The 19,720-nt window shown below is 40.6% G+C and overlaps 1 protein-coding gene across 1 annotated transcript in view; it reads left to right on the top strand.

Annotated features, from left to right (window-relative positions):
* Positions 1 to 2,522: 2,522 nt before the first annotated feature.
* Positions 2,523 to 19,720, top strand: part of PDE4D (phosphodiesterase 4D) — a 1,603,025-nt gene continuing 1,585,827 nt past the window's right edge. Inside the window, exons 1-2 of the mRNA XM_061393128.1 lie at positions 2,523 to 2,728; positions 2,815 to 2,904. The gene's annotated coding sequence lies outside the window, so the exon portion shown is untranslated. The remainder of the gene's footprint in view (positions 2,729 to 2,814; positions 2,905 to 19,720) is intronic.

Genomic DNA, 19,720 nt, shown 5'->3' on the forward strand with positions numbered 1-19,720 from the left:
CTGTGATTTTTCATGTATCTTACTATTTTATTTGTATTATGTATCAGTCTCTCTGATGGAAAATGTGTGTTTATTGAGTGCAGGCCTTTGTGTACTTTTGTACCCTGAGTGCCTGGCATATTGCCTAGGGATGAAAAAAGACTTGTATAAAGGATTAGATAAGAAAAAACTTAGGCTTTTTCTTGGGTCCTCATGAGGTTTTTCCCACTACCTCACATACAAAAAATTAAAGAGTGTATTCATTATTTATTCAGCACGTGTTATGCTCAAGGCAATCTGGTAGGTGCTGTATTGAACAAAGATGATAAAGACACAATCCTGTTCTAAAGAAACAGAGATTGTAAGATTAAACCTACTCATGACTGGAATGCAAGGTAGAATTAATGTGCCCTAAAGGAGATATAACTGCATGACTAAAGCAAGTCAGAGAACAGAGCTGTTGTGGGAAAAGGAGAGAAGACTTCATGGAGGAGGTGACTTGATCTGAATCTTGGAGGAGCATCTCAATTTCAGAGATAAAAATGAGCCAGTAGGTTGGGAGAACAAGGGAAACATAGGAATAGGAAGGTGACTCGGTTTTGAAGCACTGTAAGAAGTCTCTCTTAGGTGTGAGGTGTGAGGGGTGGTGTGTGGATGTGCAGGGGAGTGGGGCAAAGCAAAGACAGGAAGTTGGCTAAGTTCCCAAACAACTTTACCTGTTCAGGCTCAGGGATGTGCACTTGCCCCATTAACCTCTGTGGTTTTCAAATATGGGAGTGACGACCACATAGGTTGACAACCCACATAGGTTGTTTGGCAGCAGGAGGTGGGCTGCTCTGGAGGGGCAGGAGAATGAGGCAGTTGGGGAGGTAACTGATATAGCTCAGGAAGGAGTAAGTGAACCATGGGGATGGCAGCAGAGACAAAAAGGAAGGAGTAGCGTGTCAGCCTACATGAACAACACGCCATGGGAAATGCAAGAGGAGGAAGAACCAAAGATGGAGATGCCATTAACAGTGTACATTTCATACTTATCACAGCTTATTAAAATTTTCTGCATGAACACTGATCTTCTTGTTAGTCTGTGAGTTCCTGGAGGACAGGGCCCATGGGATCTGCATCTACCAAAATGAATACAGTAGATGCTTGGTAAGTGTTTGTTGGATAAACAACTGGGACTTAGGAGATTTGACTTGGTAATGGCAGCTGCAGTGTTGATGGAAATAACATGATTGTTTCAGGACGTTCTGGAATTGGGGGATGTCTGTTTTTCATATGCAATTTCTAGAATTAGATGATAGAAAGAAGTGGGAAACAAGCTGATATATAAGTGAGGACAAGATAAAAAGAGGAAAGAGATGGTATACTTGAGTATAGAGAAGATATAGTAACTGCTTCTTTCAAGATGTCAGGTGAGATTGGAGAGAGAATGCAGCACACACTCCATGGGGGTACAGGGCAGACGGGGAGGACTGGGGTGGGCATGTGGGCTGTGGCAGTCGGTACGTGCTACAGGGGGTGGGGGATCCTGGAATTGAGTGTGCAGGCTCTGGAATCAGACTGCTTGAGTGCAAACGCGGGCTCCTCTACTGATTCATTATGTGGTTTCAGTGACCTCACTTTCTCTTACCTCAATTTCCTCTTCTTCAAATGAGGATGATAAAAATACGTGCATAAACACATGTGCGGCACTCAGAACAGAGCCCAGGATGTAGCAAGCACTCCATAAGCATTAGCTACTCTTCTTACTGGAGCCCACTGTGACTGCTTTGATGCATTATCCCTCTTAGTCCCTTAATAACTATGTAGGTGGCTGTAATCATTTTCATTCCACAAATGAGGAAAGCGAAGTACAGAGAAGTTTCATAATTTGCTCACATTCACACAGCCATGTCATAGTAAAGCTCACCTAAGACAGATTCTTCCTCAATCCGTCAGACACCCAGGCTGGGGCACTTTCTGCTAAAACGCACTGAGCTAGCAAGCTCTGTTAAGACCACTTGTGAGTACTTTAGATTTGATCAGGAGGTACTGGGGGCCTATGGCAGACCTTGGGGCTGGGGAATAATGTGAGGAGTTCCCAGGCCCCAAGGTCTGCCACAGCCCCCTAATACCTCCTGATCAAATCTAAAGTACTCACAAGCGGTCTCAGCAGAGCTCTCTAGGTTAGTGCGTCTGCTGGAAAGATTCATCTGGCAGTCTTGTAAAAGAGAGAAGGCAGGAAGATTGAGGTGCTAAGGATTCAGACCAGAGATGGCTGAGAAAATGACAGGATGTGGCAAACCAGAGTCGAGCCGTGATGGCAGAACCAGTTGAGTTTGTGTCTGACATACATGAGATGGACCTGATGGTATAGGATGGAAATTGACTAAAGGGGCAGGTGTGGGGGTGGAGCTTGGAGTTTCAACTTGCAAGTTTCAAACATGGGACTCTAAGACAATATTAGTACCATGTACCATGATGAGGAAGTTGGGAGGAGAGCCACTTGAGTCACTGCCTCCTTCAGAAGTGGCTACAGAGAAGTGACTGTAGAAGAAAATAGTGTCTGAGTGTCAGAGTGGGACACTTCATTACTTTTAGTGGCAGTTTGGCTCTGATGGGAACACCCTTGCTAGCCTCTACTTCACTGTCAATGCAGCTCTGCCTCCATCCTCCTTTTAGGAAGAAAGCTGATGTGTTGTTCCTTTTTTCCCTGGAGTAGGAAGTTTTCTGTACACAATTGGCACGTGACCTCCTTTGAAAAAGACAGGTAGTTCTTATCCATAGCAAATACAGTGATTTACATTTGAGGAGTTAGGAAAATCAGTTCTGTTGACTTCCTGTTTTCTATTTCAGGCCTCTGAGCAGAACTTCCCTTTTGAGTAGGGCCCAGAAGAAAACACAAAGCTGGAATTTTCTCCCGAAGGTGAACTCACGAAGGGATAAGTAAGTTCATGGTGTGAGGTGTTTGCCTCCCCGCGCTCTCGAAGTTTGTCCTTCAGTTGCTCTTTGAGGAATGTTTCTGCTCTTTTCCTGCAGGTTAGTCCCAAACCTTTAGTGCACCCGGGCGTCGGGGTAGGGGGTCAAAATGTGCTGCTCAGACCAGCTCGTGACCAGATTTGGAGATTACAGTAGCTTCTTCCTTTGACAGTTCCTGAGAGTATTACAGTTTGTATTATCTTGTTCAGGCTTCCTGTCTGAACACTTCATTTTGCTTGCTGGTGGGAAGCTGAACTTTTCAGTTTTTCTTCCCCTCCTCTCTCTTCTTTTCCTCTCTCTCTGTTCATAATTCAAAATTATGTTCACTTTATCATCTTATTGCTTCCTTCATAGCACCCTCTGAGGTGGCTATTACAATCCCCATTTTATAGAAGGTGAGACTGAGGTTGCAGTGAATTGTACTGTCTTTGCCAAAGTCGTTCAGTTAATAACAATTCTGAGCCTGAATCCTCAATCTTTTGTCTTCAGGTATCTCCTGATATTTCCCCCCCCAAACCACATTGCTTTTCTGGTAGTGGCTATGGCCTTTAGGTGGAGAAAGAAATGGCAACCCATTCCGGTGTTCTTGCCTGAAGAATCCCAGGGACGGGGGAGCCTGGTGGGCTGCTCTCTATGGGATCACACAGAGTCGACACGACTGAAGTGACTTAGTAGCAGTAGCAGTAGCATGGCCTTTAGGATGCTGACGGAAAGGAGAGTAAATGGTGGCTGTGAACCCTGATGAGTAAAACAGAAAATGTTAACCAAGGATATGGCTGTGCAATTCTTCAAGCACATAGGACTTCAGGTCTCTTTTTGTGTTACAGACTTTAGAATGATGTGACCAAGGGAGTTATTTCCTGCGTGCAAGGGGCATAACTAAAAGAGTCGGGCGCAGGTGTAGTGCTGGTTCACATGTACTCAGGTGATGAGAGTTCTGCTGGTTGTTGGGCTGAGGATGGTATTTAACATAAGAAGATACTTTGATTTTCCCTGTTCCCCAAATCTTGGCAAGGCAGATGAGTAGGAGGGGATCAGTTGTTAAGTTGAGGTTGATGGTGAGTATTTGGACTTTAACAGTGCTTCAGTTCTGGATGCAGAAAAAAGGGATCGGAAATTGTGGCTGCTTAGAAGCTGGTAAGGTTGCTCTGGCTTCTTAGGAAGGCATGAGAATTAGGACAGAGAGCAAGGCCTGTGGAAGCCTTGGCTGCCCATCTTGCCTGGCACGTCTGTGGAATAACCCTGCTATGCCAGGGCTCTGGGAACGTTCCTTTGATTTCAGAGGTGTCCTCAGGGCAAGTCACGTGACCAGGTTGTCCCGATAGATAGTAAACTCCAAGGGACCTTAGCACCAGGGCTGGCAGATGTCCTCCTGATACGGACTGTGAGCAGCAGCCAAGGCAGGCAGTGCCCTCTCTTCCTGAATCCAGCCCCTCCCCCCTCAGCCCCAGAGCAGAAGTGCCTGTGAGGGCAGTGGTCTGGGCACTGGCTTGGGGCCACTGCCCACAAGGCTGTGAGATCCTGACCATTCTCCTTCTGGACTGTCACATAGCAGGGAGTGAAAGCGGGCAACCAAATATCGTGGCGAGGAGGGACTGGCAAACGTGGACCCAGCTAGCAGAAATCTCACCGGCGCAAGAGATGCTGAGACAGGAGGATTTGGGAAGGAAGCTCAGAAGCCTCAGTCCCTGAAAGCACACTCAGGCTTGATATGGTCCAGGTGTGGGGTTAGTATTCCCTGCAGCTGACTGACAGAAATGGGGTGGGATGACACACAGAGGGGGCCTGGGGGTAGAAGATAAACGAGAACACAGTTTTGCAATTGACCAGAGGCTGTCTGGTCGCAGGCCACAGGCCTCTGGAGAGAGCTCCTTTCTCTGTGCATTATAGAAAAGCAACCATGCCATCTGCTCTTAAAAAGTCCAGGACAGAATTTCTGTAAACTGGATTCTATTTTGAAGGCATGAAGGAATATGACCACTGAAAAGAACCTCATGGGAATTACTTTCAAAAAGCAGAGAATCATTTTAAGGAGTAGACACTCAACACCTTTTTTTTTTTTTTTTTACTTCTTCAGGATTTGAAGGATGGGTTTTACTTCAACAGAGAATTAGAGTAGAAGAACAGTCATGAACAATGCAGTAATACGGAAAATTAAACAGTAAACAAAGTAAAGATCATGAATCAGCTAGAAGCCAAGTTTTGCCTTGAGTATATAAAGTGTGTTGAGGTTATTAACTGCTTGGTTTTGAGTCCCAGAATGTTCATGCCTTTGCTCAAAGTAAGAGTCAGCATTTTGCCCAGGGATGCAAAAGTTTTTCTCGTACCTATGTGGAACGCAAAGCTCTTAACTGTAGTAATTAACTTGGGCTTTCCAGGTGATGCTAGTGGTAAAGAACCTGGCTGCCAATGCAGGAGACATAAGAGACATGGATTCAATCCCTGGGTTGGGAAGATACCCTGGGGGAAGGAATGAACACCTTATTTGTCGGCTACCTTTGAAAGTTGGGAGAAACCATTTCATTAAACAATTTAAACAACATGGAAAAGTTACTTTCATTGGGAAACTGTGATTTTTTCAGGAAAGGCCTTCTCCAACAGCACTTTTCGAGATAGTTACAGAAGGACAATCCTTGCCAACAGAGACACTCGGCCTCTAAGTCTGGCTTTTGGAAAATGAGTATGTATTACTTTATTTTTTTTCTAAACAGGACACTGTGAGCTCTGTCATGTACACTATGAAAATAATTGGTGTTAGTACACTTCGTGCCAGAGTTCATGCTTGTTGAAAGGTGATTGGATTCAAACCAGCAGATTTAAAGGTCAACCGGTTGTTCTTAAACAGTGCAGAACTTTAACTCTTTCATTGTCATAGATTTTAACCAAATGGCCATTTTAGGAAGGAGAGACTGCATACTGTGTTTGAACTTTCTGACCTTTTTGTTCTTAAATTTTTTAAAGTTTCTTGAGGATGCAAATAGTCTGAGAAAGGCCTTCTTAGCTGGCATTTGGAAATGGGTGGGAGGAGAGACTTGGTTCTTTTTAAACTACTAAATTTAGATCAGAACTCTAATGGGAGAGTGGACATCACATAAGCAAATGTCTAAATGTCAGGCTGAAAGGTTTCTCTTTTTTAGTAAGTTTTTCAAATTTGTTGGTAAGACTTAGTAATAGACCTCTCTTTCTAATCTTCCCATCTTTGAGTGATTCTTTTTTTTTTTTTTTTTTAAGTTCTTTGAAAAGCCTGATGGAGAAGCCAAAATCTAATTATCAACATTTAACCCAGCTGTTTGATTTTAGCTCCATTTATCAAGTGGGCTTTGGGATTTTGATGACTTTTTTTTTTTTTCCTTAGTAGTTTTGGATGCATAGGTTAAATGGTTTATTTTGTTGCTCTTCCAAATACCTTCTGCCGACCAGCCTTTTTCCTGGGTTTCTCCAAATAAGTTAGGGGACTGACCTGTCTCAAATCATTAGGGTGAATTGTAGTCAGCTGACTTTAAGCCTTCTTGTCTTTTTTCAGATTAGTGTCTTGGTGAGTCCCGAGAAATTGTTCAACATTTTATTATGAGGGCCCTAGTTTGGAAGCTACAAAAGCAGTATCTTTTGAAGAGAAAAGTATCCTCTCTGAGATTGGCACTGGACATTTCCCCATACAAAAGTTGACAAGTGAAGCCGCTGGAGTCCAAGCATCTATCTGCCTTGAGTGTGTGTGAACTCATAGTGATAACAAAAGGCAAACTAAAGTGACCCTGAAAAATCACTGAGTCCCACTTTGTCAAGAAGATACTTAATATTCTCTTCTTTCTTGGTTCCTTCAAAGTTGACTCTTAGTTCCCTTCTAAATTCTCCACATCTTTGCATCTGTGAGACTGTGCCAGTTACTTAAAAACTCTGTATCTCATTTACCTCGCCTGCAAAATGGGGAAAACATTACCTACCTCAGTGTTACTGTGAAAATTTAATGAGTTGATTTATGTAAGATGCTTGGAACAATGCCTGGCATAAAACAGATGCTCAACAAATATTGTCTTATTATTATCATTATTTTATTTTTTGTGGTAATTCTATCTCTTTCACCAATTGCTGTGCCATATGGAAATGGTTGCTCTGGTTGAGGATTCTTCTGGTTGAGATTGTGCAAGCCCAGGAGTTCAGGTTCAAGCTGCTCTCCATTTCATGTTTTAAAGGCCTCATCTTTTTTTGCTTAAACCCCAGCTGCGGTTGGCTGGGAGACATCCTGTGGGAGATGGTGGCCCTAAAGCAGAGAGCTAGGGTGGTTCTTGAGGGAAGAGATGGAGAGCCAGACTTGGTGACAGTTCAGCCACTGAGGGAGAGGCTAGAAGACCAAAGCAGGTAAAAAGCAGAAGTGCAGCTCAGGAGTGTTTTCAGAAAGGGACTAGTAGACAGGAGCCAGGAGGAGGCCCAGGATATACCTCCTCAGACAGCTGCCCTTGATCTTCACTCACTGCCTCTGCGGCACCTTGTTCCCTTCTAATATGCCCTCTGAGCCTCTAATATCCTTCCGGGGCTAACGCTCCGTTGTCCTTTATGTCCTCTTTGAAGACACTGGGTTCTGGCTGCCTGCCTTACCCTGTTGTTCTCATGTTTTCCCTCAGTTAGCTCATGCATAACCTCCAGTTTTCACCATTAACTCTTATTCAATTCTGTTCTATCACAAAGTATTCTCAAATCTAAGGTTTATGTCTAAGCTAAAAGGAAAATGACATAGCCACAAAATACTTGCCATGGTAGGTACCAGGCATTATACCATGTAATCACACTTGGAATTCTGTTGGAAAATAGTTCCCAGAGCATGGTTTTTCAAATATTTTTTTACTGTAGTCAACAATAAGAAACAGATTTTACATTGTAGTCTCCATACATATGTACATATCTCTGTGTGTGTGGATACATGTGTGCATAACTTAAGTAAAATTGTCATGAAATGATGCTTAATCTTGACAATTTCTATCTGAAATTAAGGCTGTTTGTAACCCACTAAGCATATAACCTGTGATTTGAAAAACCTTAATCTGGAGTATTATCCAGGATCTAGTGATTGCCTTTTGAGCCCTTACATGTTATCCATACATCATACATGAAAGATGATTGTGGCCATCTGTTACATTTTCAGGGAGTTTTTCTTAAACAAAAAAAGAAATTCAGGTCAAGAATAGCATATTATCTGTAAAACAATTTATCTTTCCCCTTATACTCTTTCCTGATAATTATTCTCCCTTAATTCCCTCTAAGAAATGACTTTACTAATTTCTAATGCCATACATTAGTAGTTTAGGAAATGTTTTTGAAAGAAATTAAAGAAGATCCAAATAAATGGAGGACTATACTGTGCTCATGGATGGAAAGATTCTATGTAGGTAGAGATACCTGTATGTCATAGGGTTGTCAGTTCTTCCGTAAAAAGGTCAATGCTATCACAAAATGCCAGCAGCTCTTATTTTCTTAATGGAGAGTCACATTCTTATTTTAAAATTTAAATGGAAATAAAATTAGCTAAGAATAGTCAATAGAGTCCTAAAGAAAAAGAATGAAGAGTAGGACTCCCTCACATATTGATACTTATAAAGTATGTTAAATAAGACATTGTGGTTTTGATGTAAAGTTGGAAACTACTCTGCATTGGGAGCTTGGAGTCTTAGCCCTTGGACCACCAGAGAAGTTCTGCGTTAGTTTTATCATCTGTAAAATGGGGTCAATAATTTCTACTTTAAAATGCTGTTTTTAAGGATAAAATTAAAAAAAGAATAAATGGGGTGAGAAATGAGTTACTATCGTGATATATGTTGCTGTTGTTCAGTTGCTAAGTCATGTCCAGTTCTTTGTGACCCCATGAACTGCAGCATGCCAGGATTCCCTGTCCTTCGCCATCTCCCTGAGTTTGCTCAAACTCATGTCCATTGAGTCAGTGATGCCGTCCAACCATCTCATCCTCTGCCATCTGCTTCTCTTCTTGCCCTCAATCTTTCCCAGTATCAGAGTCTTTTTCAATGAATTGGCTCTTTGCATCAGGTGGCTGGAGCTTCAGTTTCATCACCTTTCCTTCCAATGAATATTCAAGGTTGATTTTCTTTAGGATTTACTGATTGATCTCCTTGCTGTCCAAGGGACTCTCAAGTATCTTCCCCAACACCACAGTTCAAAAGCATCAATTCTTTGGCGCTCAGCCTTCTTTATGGTCCAACTCTCACATCCATACATGACTACTGGAAAAACCATAGCTTTGACTATATGGATCTTTGTTGGCAAAGTGATCTCTGCTTTTTAATACATTGCCTAGATTTGTCATAGCTATTTTTCCAAAGGAACATTGATTTTGTAGCCCAGGAAAGTGAAATCTGACACTGTTTCTACTTTTATTTGCCATGAAGTGATAGGGTCAGATGCCATGATCTTTGTTTTTTGAATGTTGAAGGTTTTTCACTCTTCTCTTTCACCTTCATCAATAGGCTCTTAAGTTCCTCTTCACTTTCTGCCATTGAAGTGGTATCATTTACATATTGGAGGTTGTTGATATTTCTCCCAGCATTCCTGAGTCCAGCTTGTGAGTCATCCAACCCAACATTTCATATGATGTACTTTGCATATAAGGTGTCACTCTGCTTATTTAACTTATATCATGATATATGTTGTGTCCATTATTGTTGTTATTATTCTTTATATAGTATAATATTGCTGCTATCTTTGTTCATAGAACAGTATATTGTATTGGGAGATGATATCTGGTAGGAGAATGATTCTTTATGAAATAAATAATTTAAAATAACATCACTTTTTTTGGATTTTATAAAGGTATATACTTGGTGAACACATAAGCCAATGGCATAAATTCTGCATTCTTAATTAAAATTAAAATTAAACCATTAAACATGGTTAATTTTGTGTGTCATCTTGACTGGATTGCAGAGTACCCAGATATTTGGCTAAACATTATTTCTGGGTGTGTCTGACAGAGTGTTTCCAGCTAAGATGAACAGTGGAATTGGTAGACTGAGTAAAGCAGATTGCTTTCTGCAAGGAGAGTGGCCACCATCCAATCTGTTGATGCTTGAGAAGAACAAAAAGGTGAAGGAAGGGAGATTGACTCTGCCTGACTGCTTGAGCTGAAACATTAGGTTTTTGTCCTTTGCTGAGGCTTACACCATTGACCCTCCAGTTCTCAGAACTATACCACTGGCTTCCTGGGCCTCTGACTTGTCAGACTTCTCAGCTTCCATAATTGCATGATCCAATTCCTTATAATATATCCTGTTATAACCAACATCTCCTGTTGATTCTGCTTCTGTGGAGAACCCTAATACCATAAGCATTTATTCAATTTCTAACCAGATGATGTCTGCCTTCTTGTTCCAGCTCTCAACTGTAAACAAGTATCCTTTTCTTGATATATTTAATGTTGTATTTTTTTGCTTTTTATGGTGATTTTACTGTTTACAATGACCCCCAAATGTAGTGTTGAATTGCTGTCTAGTGTTCTCAAACACAAGGAGTCTGTAATGTGTCTTGCAGAAGAAAAATGCAAGAAACATGCACACATCTAACGTGTGTCAGATGAGCTTTATTCAGGCCTGAGCTATGGTGCTATTGGCTGTAGCATTTCAATGCTAATGAATTAACAATATATATTAATTAAGGTGTCTTTAAACAACCACACACATAAAATAAGATCATGTGTTGATTGGTTGATGAAAATGTTATGACCAGAGACTCACAAGAACCTATCTTCTCCCTAAGAATAATTGTTCAGTATTTACTATTTCAGTGTTTCCAGTGAACTTTGTAGAACGTAACTATTATGAAGAACAAGAATCAAATGTATAAAAACATTTTGTTTAAGCTGAAAAGATGGCCAACGAATGTGTACTTTTAAACATTTTGTAGATTTATAGTCAACCCAAACAAAGTGGGACTACTTTTATCTGGTTGTGGAAGACACTCTTTTCTGTTCTGCTTAGATTGGTTTATTTTAACAGACGTTTACTGGGGAATGGATTAAATAAGTCAGGCGCAGTTGAGTCAGACTCAACCTTGTGCTGCACTGGAGCTCCCAATCTACCTTGGAAGGCCATCAGAATTGTGAAATCAGCAGTATTGACATAACTTTGTATTCATGGAGCGGACGTCACACAGAGTCAAGATGTTGTGTTTCTTGATGTTCTGAACATAAAGAAACCCAGCCTAGATACAGAAAACAACCACAGGCTGTCCGCAGAGTAGGGATCTGAACAACGTGTCAGTGAAGGTTGGTCTTATCTTAAGCTCCAGAAAGGATCCTAGAGGCCTAGTACGTGATAAGGACCTAAGCGTGTTTAGATGAAGTGCTGAGTCAGAAACCAGGTCCCATGGCTCAGATTGAGTCCTTTCCCACTAAACCATGGGGGTTCTATGTTTTTAAATGGTTATTGGGTCTAGGCTTACAAATGAGCTTGTCTTCCAGAAATTCCACAGATTTGATGTTTAGAAGTGAGTCTGAGACTGTTCAGATATGAGCTCTAAGAGGCCTATTTGCTGTATTTGAGCTTTTTTTTTTTTTTTTTTTGAGTTTCCTGTTTTTCAGCTGATTCTCAAAGGAGTTCATGATTCTGAAAAAGTGTAAGAACTTATATGCATATTCAGAAGTTTACTTTGTACCATAAGTAGTAAACTGAATTAGGGGTAATAGTGCATTTGACATTGTATTTTGTGCTATCACTTTAGTAGAGAATTTTTAATGTTAAGAAAATGTTAATTTCTGACTGCTGCTGCTAAGTCACTTCAGTCGTGTCCGACTCTGTGCGACCCCATAGACGGCAGCCCACCAGGCTCCCCCGTCCCTGGGATTCTCCAGGCAAGAACACTGGAGTGGGTTGCCATTTCCTTCTCCAGTGCATGAAAGTGAAAAGTGAAAGTGAAGTCGCTCAGTCGTGTCTGACTCTTCGCGACCCCGTGGACTGCAGCCCACCAGGCTCCTCCGTCCATGGGATTTTCCAGGCAAGAGTACTGGAGTGGGGTGTCATTGCCTTCTCTGAATTTCTGACTAGGGTGTAGCAAAACAAACTAACCTATGGCAGTGTAAATTAGCACAAAATTTCTAAAAAGACATTTGGAAGCTTTTGAACCAGGTACCAAATTTAACCTTCACAATTCTACTCTAAGGAAGTAATTAGGAACTCAGGAAAAAATACTATGTATGAAGCATTATCCTACAGAATATACAAACTAAGAATCAAAGTAAATGTTTAAAAGTTGTTGATTTCATTAAGATGGCTTAATATAATGAAAACTATGACAAGATACCATGTAAAAAAAAGTCACAGCATATATAGTGTGATCATAATTTGCATATATGTGACCAGAAGAATGTATATTAACAGAAGTTATCTCCTTAGTACAGGTAGTTCTTTCCTTCTTCTCCTTTTTTTTTTTTTTGGTATTTTTCAAATTCTCTAAATGACTATATATTTTATAACCTGAAAAAATGTTAAATAATATGTTGTCCATTTGCACTTTGATTTACCTAAGTGATGTTTCTGCCCATTTCTCTTAGTGTCCACATTTCAAAAAGTCTCATCACTGGTTTTGGCTTAAAGTTCAAATGGAAACTCAGTTATTTCACGTTTGTTCAATTACAGGCCGCTTTTCTTTCCTTGGTGTCATTTCGGACTAAACTTTTGTACTCAAACCCCTTTCCAGTTCTTGCCTCTCTCCTCTTCTTTTTGTTCTTTCACTGATCTTTAAAAAAGAAATTTAAATGCTGCCTGCTTTTCTTTGGCAGCCTCAGCCTTTTTACTCCTATTTGTACTACTTAGTTTCAGATATTCATGTGATCCTTGTTTCTTTTTTCATTTTTATTTTTTCTTATTTATTTATTTGTATTGAAGTATAGTTGACGTACAGGCTTTGCTTGTGGCTCAGCTGGTAAAGACTCTACCTGCAATGTGGGAGACCTGGGTTCGATCCCTGGGTTGGGAAAGAATCCGCCTGCAATGCAGGAGACCTGAGTTCAATACCTGGGTTGGGAAGATCCCCTGAGGAAGGGAAAGGCTGCCCACTCCAGTATTCTGGCCTAGAGAAATCCATGGACTGTATAGTCCATGGGATCACAAAGAGTCAGACAGGACTAAGTGACTTTCACTTTCACTTTCATAGTTGACTTACAATGCTGTTAATTCCTGTTATACAACAAAGTGATTCAGTTATATGTATGTGTATATATATGTATCTCGGAGAAGGCAGTGGCAAGCCACTCTAGTACTTTTGCCTAGAAAGTCCCTTGGATGGAGGAGCCTGGTAGGCTGTAGTCCATGGGGTCGCTATGAGTATGAGTCGGACGCGACTGAGCAACTTCACTTTCACTTTTCACTTTCATGCACTGGAGAAGGAAATGGCAACCCACTCCAGTGTTCTTGCCTGGAGAATCCCAGGGACAGGGGAGCCTGGTGGGCTGCCATCTATGGGGTCGCACAGAGTCGGACACGACTGAAGCAATTTTAGCAGCAGCTGCAGCAGCATATATATGTATCTATTTATATTCATTTAAAAATATTCTTTTCCATTATGGTTTATCATGCTCATGCTCAGTTGCTCAGTCATATCTGACTCTGGGACTCTGTGGACTGTAGCCCCTCAGGGATTATCTGTCCATGGGATTATCCTGGCAAGAATACTGGAGTGGGTTGCCATTTCCTCTTCCAGGGGATCTTCCCAACCCAGGGATCTAACCCATGTTTATTGTGTCTCTTGCACTGGCAGGCAGATTCTTTACCACTGTGCCACCTGGGAAGCTCCCATGGCTTATCATGGGGTTTGTTAAGTTGGAGGGTAATTGCTTTATAATAGTGTGTTAGTTTCTGCTATATAATAGTGTGAATCAGCTATAAGTGTACATACATTCCTGCCCTTTTGGGCCCCCCTCCCACTACCTCCACCCACCCCTCTCGGTCATCATAGAGCACCATCATAGAGCACCACTGAGCTGCCTGTGCTACACAGCTTTCCACTAGCCATCTGTTTTATATATAGCAGTGTGTATATGTCAATGCTACTTTCTCAGTTTGTCCCGCCCTCTCCTTCCCCTGCTGTGTCCACAAGCCCATCCTCTATGTCTGCATCTCTATTCCTGCCCTGTAAATTGGTTCATCAGTACCATTTTTCTAGATTCCACATATATACCTAAATATATGATATTTGCTTTTCTCTTTCTGACTTACTTCACTCTGTGTGACAGACTCTAGGTTCATCCACATTACTCTAATGACCCACTTTTCTTCCTTTTTATGATGGAGTAATATTCTTTATCCATTCATCTGTCAGTGGACATCTAGGTTACTTCCATGTCCTGGCTGTTGTAATTAGTGTTGCAATGAACACTGGTGTACATGTGTCTTTTTCAATTATGGTGACCCTTGTTTCTTTACCTCTGTTTTTCCTTTTGGAAGTCAGAAGCAGCATTCCTGGAATACTCTCTTCCAAACCTCAGAGCCTCAGCAGTACTTTTGTGTTGTGCTGTGTGCTTAGTCGCTCAGTCGTGTCCGACTCTTGATGACTCCATGGACTGTAGCCTGCCAGGCTCCTCTGTCCATGGGATTCTCCAGGCAAGAATACTGGAGTGGGTTGCCATTCCCTTCTCCAGGGGATCTTCCTGACCCAGGGATTGAACTGGGGTCTCCTGCATTGCAGGCAGATTCTCTTCTGTCTGAGCCATCAGGGAACCCCAGTACTTTTGTGTTAATTTTTACATTTATTACCTTGGGGATTTCACAAGTATTTTCCTGCTGTGTCAGAAGCAGGTGTGACAGGTGTTCATGTTTCCTTGCATGTGTACATGTGTGTGTGTGTGTGTGTGCACATGTGTACAAGAGCACGTGCAGATATGGGATGGTCAGGTCGGGAACTGTGTCCAGACTGTACGCAAAGAGTGGGAATATCCTAATCCACTCTGGTATCAGCAGGCTCACATCTGTACTTGGAAAGCTTTGGTGAAGATGATGCAAACTGGGTTGGTTCTGTGGGCCTGCCAGCTGATGCCAGGCTGTTTTGGAGCCAGGTAGGGTGACTTTTAATTTCTCCCAGAGCTTGTCAACTAGCAAAGAGATATGTATATTAGAAAAGATGGTAGAACTTGATTTATAAAAGTGTGAATGCAGGGCTGAATTAAAATGACACCTCAAGGAAGTGGCTCAGGACAAGATCAGGATACTCTTTGAGTCAAAAATCAAGCCTAGGATTTATAGGATAAACATTTTTACATGTAAATTGGAATTCAAAGTAGATATTTGTAATTGAAGTACTATGTGTATTTTATTTTCATAAATATAAGGTCTGGCTTTGAAATTTGCTCCAAGGTAGGTCCATCAGCATCAGGCCTTGAAAATTTTCCTGATGAAATTTTCCTGATGAAAACTTGCTGATGAAATTTTCCTGATGAAAAGAACCAGGCAAATAAGATACTGGCTTGTAGTGTGCAAATCCCATGGCTGTACTATGGAGCACTCAGTGTCTCCTAGCAGAGAAAAATGTACCTTGACATGCTTCCCGGGATCGACAGCTCTTCATCCTTCAATCTAAAGAGAGTTGGGTGGAGAAAGGATAGATAGCCAGGGAGATGAATGATTTATTTTAATATTATTTCCTTTAAGCCCAGTTACATGGGTGAAAATTGGATTATATGAAATTTACATGGTTAGAAATAAGCATGCAATTGACATGAAATTGCTGAATGCAACAAAGCATCAGAAAGTGAGCCCTGTTGTAAGCGGAGGGTGAGGAACAGTGCTAGTGGCCACGACTGACTGGACTTCAGAACAATGTGAAAAAGTTGATCTTTTCCCTGGCTGCCTGAGTCTCCTCTTTGTATGCCATCTTACTATACTTCCTTCTTGTCTCTCCTTAGAGTTATAAACATCCCCTTCACTTTCTGGGATGACCAATCAAGTACATCTTTGTGCACATGATATAAGATTTATATTAATTCCATTTGGGCATTTGAATTTGACATTGCAAATGTTGTGGAATAAGATGTATGTTTCCTACAGAGCAGACTGATGAGCATTTCATGCTTTGGTTTAGGTGAGCTCTCCTGTTGGCAGTCTGTGTGATATTGGGAATCTGACTTCTTATTTAAACATGCTCCCCCTTTTTTGCTTGTCATGATGATTATTAACTTTTAAGTTAAAGTCCCTACATCAACTGAAATGGCAAATAAATTTGAAAAAGAAGATGCAGCTTTTGGGAAAAGGTGGTGGAAATAATTCTATTCCAGGTTTAGAACTTGAATCTGATTTAAATACAGATTCAGACTGTATTTAGAGCATTTTGCTTTGGCATCTCCATTTAGGTGTGGAGGAGGCTGTTTTAGAACCTCTTCTTCTTCTTCTTTTTTTTTTTTTTTTACAGAGAGAATGAAACTGCCTGAGGGACAGTACAGAGCCTTGGTGAGGGCCAAGATAAAGTCTCAAAGTTGCTGGGCCACACCATGTCCCACAAACAGCAGATGCCATAGAACCGCTTTTTAAAAAATCCTGCCTTTCACATGTCATGCTAAAAATACAGACCTAAACAGACCTGAAAAACTTGAAAGAACTAGACAAGCAAGGAGTTGCTTTTCGTAGTTATACCAAAGCAATATGCAAGGTCATGGAAATAACGCAACAAACAAGAATGTACTGTGTAGAGTAAGACATATTAGAGCTTTCTAAAGTTCCAAGGCAGCTTTTGTAATGTATTCAGAACAGAAGTAAGAATGGAATCATAAAACTGGAGAGTCCCTAGGAGACTGAAAAAGCCCATAGAAAATGATTCAATAACATTGGTGGGTCTGATAGAACGCCCGTATTCCCCTAGACTTCTCATCTCTCTCTTCTCCCTCTTGAAATTCACCTTAGGGGAACGTTCTGTGGATTTCTACCTGCCAACTCAAACTTGGTGCTCTAGTTTTCTAGCTATCTGCATATCTTATAGATGTCCTCTGCAGTTGCTTATTACGTGGCTTGTCACTTGAACTAGGCGCAAAGCTTTAAGGCCAAGAAACCTATCTTTTGTGTCTTTGGAATTTCTGCTATAGCTTGAGTATGACAGTTGTGTCCGCAGATGATGTAAAATGAATATTCCCTAACTCACTGGATACTTCCAGATTGAAAACAAGTTAATCAATTTTTCTTCTATTATTAATATGTGTGTGCCATATTCTGAAATAGCTGTGAAAGACCAGATAAGAGAAAGACTAGAGGAACAAGTTGCAGACACAATAGTGAAAATGCAAAAGACCGTTAAAAATGTCTTGACATAAATAATAAAGATGGGAAAAGTAATAATGATATAACAACTTTCCATTCTGTAGCACTTGATTTTTCTGAAAATACTTTCAGATAATAAAGAAGAGTGGGATAAAGGTAGTAATAGAAATACCTGCAAGGAAAATAGTAAGGAAATGCAGAGTTAACAAAGCAAAACAACAAAAGAAAGGCAACGAAAATAAAGCCAAGAATAAAGAAATGGAAGGAGAATTATTGGACAGAGTGTCAAATATTTACAACATTGGTATTCTTTGAGCAGGTAGAGTGTGCCATCTAGATCACAGCATGTTTTCATGTGTTCTACCAGATAGTGGGAGAGGGAGTGCCCTGGACTCGCTAACACTCTCCATTCTTTTTATAAAAATTAATTTCTATTAGAGTATAATTGCTTTACAATGTTGCGTTAGTTTCTATTTATACAGCAAAGTGAATAGCTATACATATACATATATCCGTCTTCTTTGGATTTCCTTCCCATTTAGATCACCACAGAGCACTGCATAGGGTATTCTGAGCTGTACAGTAGGTTCTTATTGTTGTTCAGTTGCTTAGCCGTGTCTGACTCTGTGACTCCATGGACTGCAGCATGCCAGGCTTCCCTGTCCACCATCTCCGAAAACTTGCTCAAACTCAATGTCTATCAAGTTGATGATGATATCCAACCATCTCATCCTCTGTTGTCCTCTTCTCCTCCTGCCTTCAATCTTGCCCAGCATCAGGGTCTTTGAAATGAGTCAGCTCTTCGCATCAGGTGGCCAAATTATGTGGAGCTTCAGCTTCAGCATCAGTCCTTCCGATGAATATTCAGGATTGATTTCCTTTAGGATTGACTGGTTGGATCTCCCTGCAGTCCAAAGAACCCTCAAGAGTCTTCTCCAACCCCACAGTTCAAAAGCATCAATTCTTCGGCACTCAGTTTTCTGTATAGTCCAACTCTCACATCCATACATGACCACTGGAAAAACCATAGCTTTGACTGGATGGACCTTTGTTGGTAAAGTTATGTCTCTGATTTTTAATATGCTGTCTAGGTTTGTCATAGCTTTTCTTCCAAGGAGCAAGTGCCTTTTAATTTCATGGCTGTAGTCACCATCTGCAGTGACTTTGGAGGCCGAGAAAAGAGTCTGTCACTTTTTCCATTGTTTCCCCATCTGTTTGCCATGAAGTGATGGGACTGGATGCCAAGATCTTAGTTTTATACACAGTATTGTATATATGTCAGTCTCAATTTCACAATTCATCCTTTGTTTGTTCTCTATGTCTGTGTCTCTGTTTTGCAAATAAGATCATCTATACCGTTTTTCTAGATTCCACATTAATGCATTAATATATGACATTTGTTTGTCTCTTTCTGACTTACTTCACTCTGTATGACAGACTCTAGGTCCATCTGCATCTGTACAAATGACCCAATTCTGTTCCTTTCTATGACTGAGTAATAGTCTATTGTATATATGTACTACATTTTATTTTAATACTTTTAATTTTGTATTAGAATATAATTGATTAACAGTGTTGTGGTAGTTGTACCACATCTTCTTTATCTGTTCTTATTTTGATGAACATTTAGGTTGCTTCCATGTCCTGGCTATTGTAAATAGTGCTGCTGTGCACGTTGGGGGGCATGTGTCTTTTTAAATTACATTTTTCTCTGGGTATATGCCCAGTAGTGGATTTCCTGGGTCATATAGTAGTTCTATTTTTAGCTTTTTAAGGAGCTTCTATACTGTTCTCTGTAGTGGCTGTATCAATTTACATTCTCACCAACAGTGCAAGAAGGTTCCCTTTACTCCATACCCTTGCCAGCATTTATTGTTTGTAGATTTTTTGATGATGGCCATTCTGACCTGTGTGAGGTGATACCTCATTGAAGTTTTGGTTTGCATTTCTCTAATAATTAGTGATGTTGAGCATCTTTTCGTGTGTCTATTGGCCATCTGTACGTCTTCTTTGGAGAAATGTCTATTTAGATCTTTTTTTGCTCATTTTTTGATTGGGATTTTTTTTTTTTTAATATTGAGCTGCATGAACTGTTTGCATATTTTGGAGATTAATTCTTTGTCAGTTGCTTCGTTTGCAAATATTTTCTCCTGTTCTGAGGGTTGTTTTCTCATCTTGCTTATGGTTTCCTTTGCTGTGCAAAAGCTTTTAAGTTTAATTATGCCCCATTTGTTAATTTTCATTTTTCATTACTCTAGGAGGTGGTTCAGAAAAGATCCTGCTGTGATTTATGTCAGAGAGTGCTCTGTGTTTTCCTCTAATAAGAGTTTTATAGTGTCTGGCCTTACATTCAAGTCTTTAATACATTTTGAGTTTATTTTTGTGTATGGTGTTAGAGAATGTTCTAATTTCATTCTTTCACATGCAGCTGTCCTTTTTTCCCAGCATCACTTATTGAAGGGACTATCTTTTGTCCATTGTATATTCTTGCCTCCTTTGTCATAGATTAGGTGAGCATATGTACGTGGGTTTATCTCTGGGTTTTCTAT

This window comes from Bos javanicus, chromosome 20 (genome assembly GCF_032452875.1).
Source record: "Bos javanicus breed banteng chromosome 20, ARS-OSU_banteng_1.0, whole genome shotgun sequence".
Lineage (NCBI taxonomy): Eukaryota > Metazoa > Chordata > Mammalia > Artiodactyla > Bovidae > Bos > Bos javanicus.